At 32.8% G+C, this 6,422-nt stretch overlaps 1 long non-coding RNA gene across 1 annotated transcript; it reads left to right on the plus strand.

Moving 5' to 3' along the window:
• The first annotated feature begins 920 nt into the window (after positions 1–920).
• On the plus strand, positions 921–2,635 carry LOC107025564. The gene is made up of 3 exons (XR_001457420.2): positions 921–1,038; positions 1,438–1,521; positions 2,454–2,635. It is a non-coding gene; the product is annotated as an uncharacterized LOC107025564 (long non-coding RNA).
• The last annotated feature ends 3,787 nt before the right edge of the window (positions 2,636–6,422 follow it).

Genomic DNA, 6,422 nt, shown 5'->3' on the forward strand with positions numbered 1-6,422 from the left:
TATCTGACCCACATAAAGCTCGATCACAAACAGGCTATCTGTTCACATATGGAGGTACTGCTATATCATGGCGATCTATGAAGCAGTCTATTGTCGCTACTTCTTCAAATCATGCTGAGATAATAGCCATTCATGAAGCAAGTAGAGAATGTGTATGGTTAAGATCAGTAATACATTCTATCAAAGAAAGATGTGGTTTGAAGTGTGACGTCAAGATACCCACAATACTCTTTGAAGACAATGCTGCATGCATAGCTCAATTAAAAGGAGGCTTTATAAAAGGAGATAGAACGAAACACATTTCACCAAAATTATTCTTCACACATGATCTCCAGAAGAATGGTGATATTGATGTGCGACAAATTCGTTCGAGTGATAATCCAGCAGATTTATTTACTAAATCTTTACCGGCCTCAACTCTTGAGAAGATGGTTCACAAAATTGGAATGCGGAAACTTAACCATCTGAATCGTGGTTTTTATCAGGGGGAGTAAAATACGCACTGTACTCTTTTTTCCTTAATCTAGGTTTTGTCCCATTGGGTTTTCCTAGAAAGGTTTTTAATGAGGCAGCAAATAATGCGTATCAAAAGATATGTGTACTCTTTTTCCTTCACTAGAATTTTTTCCCACAGGTTTTTTTTTTTCTAGTAAGGTTTTAACGAGGCACAATATCTTTGGACATCCAAGGGGGAGTGTTATAAATCCATTAAATAAGTGGATAGTCCATAAAGTTAGTACATGAACAACCATTCATATTCACTAGGTTACATGAACCTTTTTGGATAAGTATGTATCTATTTATTATCATACTTAATATGGTGAACTTTGGAATGATTTCTCACTCTATAAATAGAGTTGTTCATTCACTATTGTAATATATACATATGAAACTTATATATACTTGAATAAGAAGAAAGTCTTGATTTTACAACAACAAACTATTTGTTTAAATCTTTTCCTCTCAAAATTCTATTCCCTACGGCCTCCCTCTCTCAAAAGCAAAATATTCCCCTTCCCCAATTCCTCAAGCAGCTTTGTGAGAATTTATATAAAATAAATTGTTTTCTTGCTTGACTCTCTCTCTCTCTCTTTTTTTTTCTTTTTCAATAATTTTTATTTGGGATCTGAATAGTTACTTCTTTTTAGAGTAGTACATTTTGATTTCACAAATGAATTGAATTATGTTTATTTATTGCGCATTTGTTTTTGGCCTATGTGTTCACAGTAAAAGACTCGAAATCAAATTATAGTGATTTTCTATGGTGTTGTAATAGAAAATGAGTTTGTTGAAGAAAGATTTGTAGGAACGTTATCATGTATTTTACAATTATGAGTATCATATTTTTCCCTAAGTGTTTGACTAAATGCCTGAGAGAACATCTTAAACTAAATTGATGGGATGTCGTGAATTCTTTACTGATTCAATAATGTGCAGGAACAAGAATGGATTTTTCAAATTCTCAACTTTTGTGCCACACCATTTGAAAGGAATGCTGAAAATGTCTTCCATACCTTTGTTGTGAGTATTGCTACATCTTCTCATTGTATATGCATGCATCTCCTTTATTTTCAAACTAAACATATTTAATTTTCAAAAAGAAGATTGTCACTTGAATCTTTCATTAAAAGCTTTTCGTATTTCCATGAGACACATACTTGGAGTGATCGGTGGAGGGAACATTTTTATTCTATCTGCTATCCATAGAGCTAGAAGCACCAATAGTTGGAGATTGACTTGATACATATAATAGAGAATTGGTTGATTACAATTTTTTTTTCTTTCTAAGGGCAAGATTGTTAGTGAATGTGATTATTCCTTTGTTGTTTGTCGTTGATTGGATCTCTGGAGGGGGTAGCATTTCTTATCTTTTAACTAGATTAATATGATTTGAGGCTAGGCCAACATCACACATGATATTAAAAATATGAAGTAGAATTTTCTTGCTGCTTCATCTACTGGTATTTGTTTTGTTATTGCAACTCTTAAAATGCAATCAACTAGATTCATCTTTGTCAAGTCATGTTGAATTTTCCATGAGATTAGGAATATACTAAGGCATCATCTGGCACATAATAGGCTTGCTTTTAAATATTCTAGTAATTTGTTAGGCTTCCATTGTCTGGCATATTTCTAATATTCTTCTAGTTTCCAAAGATCACCTTGTTGAGCTTAGTAGGTGCAGCGAAAGGATGAAGTAGGTATATTGTAAGATGTCAAACATTCAATTGGGAATAAGATGAATCTGCATGATCCAAGAACTAGATTGTAAGATATAAACTATATTTAGAACAGAGTTGAAAGACTTTTATTTCATTCTCTAAATTCAACTAGTAATAATGATTATTTTCATTATCAAAAGATTGGAAAAACTCCTCTAGTATTATATAAAAAATAAAATTCAATTCTTTTAAATGAATCTTTCTTATTAATTTTTTTAATTGTTATAGCAGCTTATGGAAAATAACGGACGAGGACATGAATTATTAGTTTTTTTTTCTTGTAAAAGTTTATTTATATGTTTCACTATTTTAAATGTATTTTGTTGAAATTTATTAAATCTCTTCTCTAATATATTGTATTTTTAGTACACTTTAAGATATTTTGTTATAATTCTCTATATGTTTCATTTCAAAAATAATCTTTTGCGGCTAACAATATTTGTGGTAGAATTTTCATTCCGTAGATAGAATAATTGCCACGCAAATTGTAATGTATATGTAGTCTCATTTTCATAGCAATTGAAGAAGATCTTTTGCTACAATTTATATCTTGTGAGCTATAAAGTATATACTTTTAGCCATGAAATGTTGAATTTGTAGCTAGATATATACTATACACAATTGCTTTGTCGCTAGTTATATACTACTATATATAATTGCGACGTATTAAGAGCATGGCTAAAATATTTCACTTTTCCTAGCAAATAATGATTCTTTAGCTATAGATTTCACGGCTATAGTTATGAGTTTTTTAGTTACAATATAAAAGTACTTGTGGCAAATACTTTAATTCATAGCTATAAATTTTTTATCTGTGACTAAATATGAGTACTATTGCCACATGACTAAACCATAGAAATAACCACAAAATTGATGTTTGCATGGCATATAAAATAACTATTTTTGCTACAATACAACACCTGGTAGCTATAATATAAAGATAGCTACAAATTTTATTAATTGTGGCACAAGAATAAAATTACTTGCTATAAGTATATTATTCGTGGCAAAACCTTTTTTACATTGCAACTACACCATAATATTTTTGTAGCAATAAGTATAAGTACTTAGCCACGGGCCATGTAAAGTTTGTAGCTAATTATTAGCCACGGTACATCTTGCTACGAAAAAAAATATTGTAACTAAAGTGTTTAGTCACGAAAAATTTAATATTTAGCTAAAAAAAATTTATAGCAAGATATGCCTTGTTTTGTAGTGGTAGGCTAAGACCAACAAAAAAACTAATAACAACAACGATCAATTACCACAATGTAAGGCTTGATTATAAAACAAGCATATACATAGTAGCACTCCCAAAATATCTCGAGAAACACCTAAGGCATGGTTCCTATTAAATGAGCATAATAAAATACAAAGACAACCCCAATTATAGCAATTCACCATGAATTTACATTTGTAAGCTCAATCAAAAGACTAGGAAGCCACAACCTACCTTAATGCAGATCGTGCACACTCCAAAAGCACAATTTTGGAGCTTTCACCGTCCTAAAGGCCTTTGATTGCTGTCACACTACCAAAATAAGGCCTCAACATAAAAACCGACAATTTTGCAAAGGCCTCCAATCACTGCCACACTATCAAAAATAAGGTCACAACAATTAGAATGGACCCAGAAATTAAGTCAAAATGGGAATGTGGGACCTATACAGTGATTAACTCTGTCAAAATGTCCTAATAAGTTTAGTCTTCCAGAATGGCACACAATTCAGGCATAGAAAAGAAAGAAATAATCTTATGTAACATATTCTCAGAAAAGGCTTTAAGAACACCATTAAAGGGAAAGAAAATGTCTTGGGAGCAAGAATTTACCTTTGAAACGGACCTAAAACACTTCCCCAAGGGTCCCAAAATGAAGCTCCACCAATACCCAATAAGAAGCAACTCAATTTGAAAGGTCTAAAGCTCGTATAATCGATTTTAACATAAGAGAAAAAGCTCAACAAAATGGGCATTACTTGCAATTAGCACCACGGCATCACAAAAGTGGAACCTACCACTAAAGCCGGTCTAGAAGTAGGTCGACTACCCCATAGCGAGCCTTTGCCCACTAATGCAGCGATTGCTCAAGCAAAGCCATGGCTGCTAAACCGGCGAAAGTACACCCTTAGCCGCTAAAGAGGAGACCTCTTAACCCATACTTGGGCTGCAAAAGAGTGTGCATGAGTATGAGGCACCTGAAAATTTAGCCAAGTCCGAACAAACTCTGCTCGGGTGCTTAGGATTAGTTTGGAACCTTGTACATGCAAATGAGATATACTAACCCATCAAATTCTATATCCTGAACCCATCGGATATGTCAAAACTTTCAACTGAGGTTGTATTTATGAAAAATGAATCCCACACTCAAACTACATTTTAAGCTGACTTCCACATGGGGGTCAGAATGAGCACAACTTCCACATGGGGGTCAGAATGAGCACGTAAGCCTAGGGATATGCACTGAACGTCCTTTTATACCAAACTCGATGTTCTAGAGCTAATCAACTGTTAGAATTGCCTTATGAGTCCATCTACCTAAACTTTTGATCAAATTTTAAAAGCTTCAAAACATAAACGCTTGCACAAAATCCAAACGAATGACCAAATAACTGAAGTACCAGTCCCACCAAGTCATAAATGACGACTTGGGGTAGTTAAAAAAATGAGTTACATACAGTGGCGGATCTAGAATTTTAAGGTTGTGGGTGCTCTGAAGTGAAACTATAAAAAATATGTGTTAACAATGAGACTTTTAAAAGAGTCTTAAGTACCCATCCTAGAACCATTGAGCCAACTATATGATTTATTCATTGGGTGCTTTATGTTAATTTTATACAAATACCTATCGATTTCTACATAGATATATATATTTCGTAACGAAGTTAATGGGTGCTCGAGCACCCGGCGGACACCATGTGGGTCCGCCCCTGTCTACATAATGAAAAGATTGCAGAAAGGTACGGTGAAAATAACTGGAAGGTTATAATAGTGAAGTGAGGTAAAACCTGTGTGGTTTTATATGGGTTAGACCCAACCCGCCCCACCCATCCAGTTTGTCATCCCTGACATTAATGACTAACAAGCTATAATTTTTCATACATGCATAAAACAAGTATAAACTTTTTTTTTTTTTTTAATGTAAGCCATAAATATTCTTGTTTGTTCAATTCTTGCATAAATATAATGTTGCAAAAATTTTAATGACCAATTATTTCAATAGATCGCTTTATCATATAAACGTTTATTGTGAAAAGCCTCCCGATTCAGGGGAGAAAAAAACACAACCTATTCTGAGTAGGATTCTCAACAGAACTTCACCAGACTTCAAAGAACAGTTTCCTATTACAATTTGATTAATCTCGGGGACTAACTCACTGTACGTAGTTCACTCAAGTATTATCTCTTCAAAGACTATAAACTCTAATCTATTAAACCACCAAGTTTTACTACACCACTACTACTACTTAATTAGAAATAAGGATAGTAAAGTAACTAACAACTTAAATTTCAACTTACAAATTCAAAGTACGCAGAAAATTTATTTGATCTAGTTTTTCACTTTCATCATTTGATTCAACTAACTGCTCCTTTATTTGATGACTAGTTTTAGTTAGAGAAATCCATTAATGGGTGCAATAAGCCAATAACTATTTAAATTATGATAATAGTAATATTTTTACATAAATAGAGAATGAGCAGAATAATCCAATCATTTATTTACGACTTAGTATTATTTGGTAAGGAAATATATCCCAATGGAGTAACATTTCCTTAAGAGAAGATCTCCTCATAAGATTATATTTTCTAGCAGTAGCCTACTTAATTTTCTAAAGATATTTGCTACATTCTTACTGAACACAAATAATGTGATGCATGAGCCTGGTCCACATGTGATACCATTTACACTAATATGCTCTATGAGTGAACTTGAGTCTTCATAGATAATTTGTCAAACATAAAAATGGTATACCATATACAAGTATAGACATAAGTCACCCAACAACAACTAAATGTGTTTGTCTTGGTGGATGTACAAGGACAACTCAAAATAATCTTGAAAGGATTTTGACAAATTCATAGACTTCCTTTTGGGAAATAACAAATACTCCCTAAACTATGGCTGCAATTCCAAAGACACAATTTAACTAAACTAAGGTCTATTACCCCCTTGAACTCTTTTTTTTTTTTTTTTTGTAATTT

The sequence above is a fragment of the Solanum pennellii genome, chromosome 7 (assembly GCF_001406875.1).
Source record: "Solanum pennellii chromosome 7, SPENNV200".
In the NCBI taxonomy this organism is placed as follows: Eukaryota; Viridiplantae; Streptophyta; class Magnoliopsida; order Solanales; family Solanaceae; genus Solanum; species Solanum pennellii.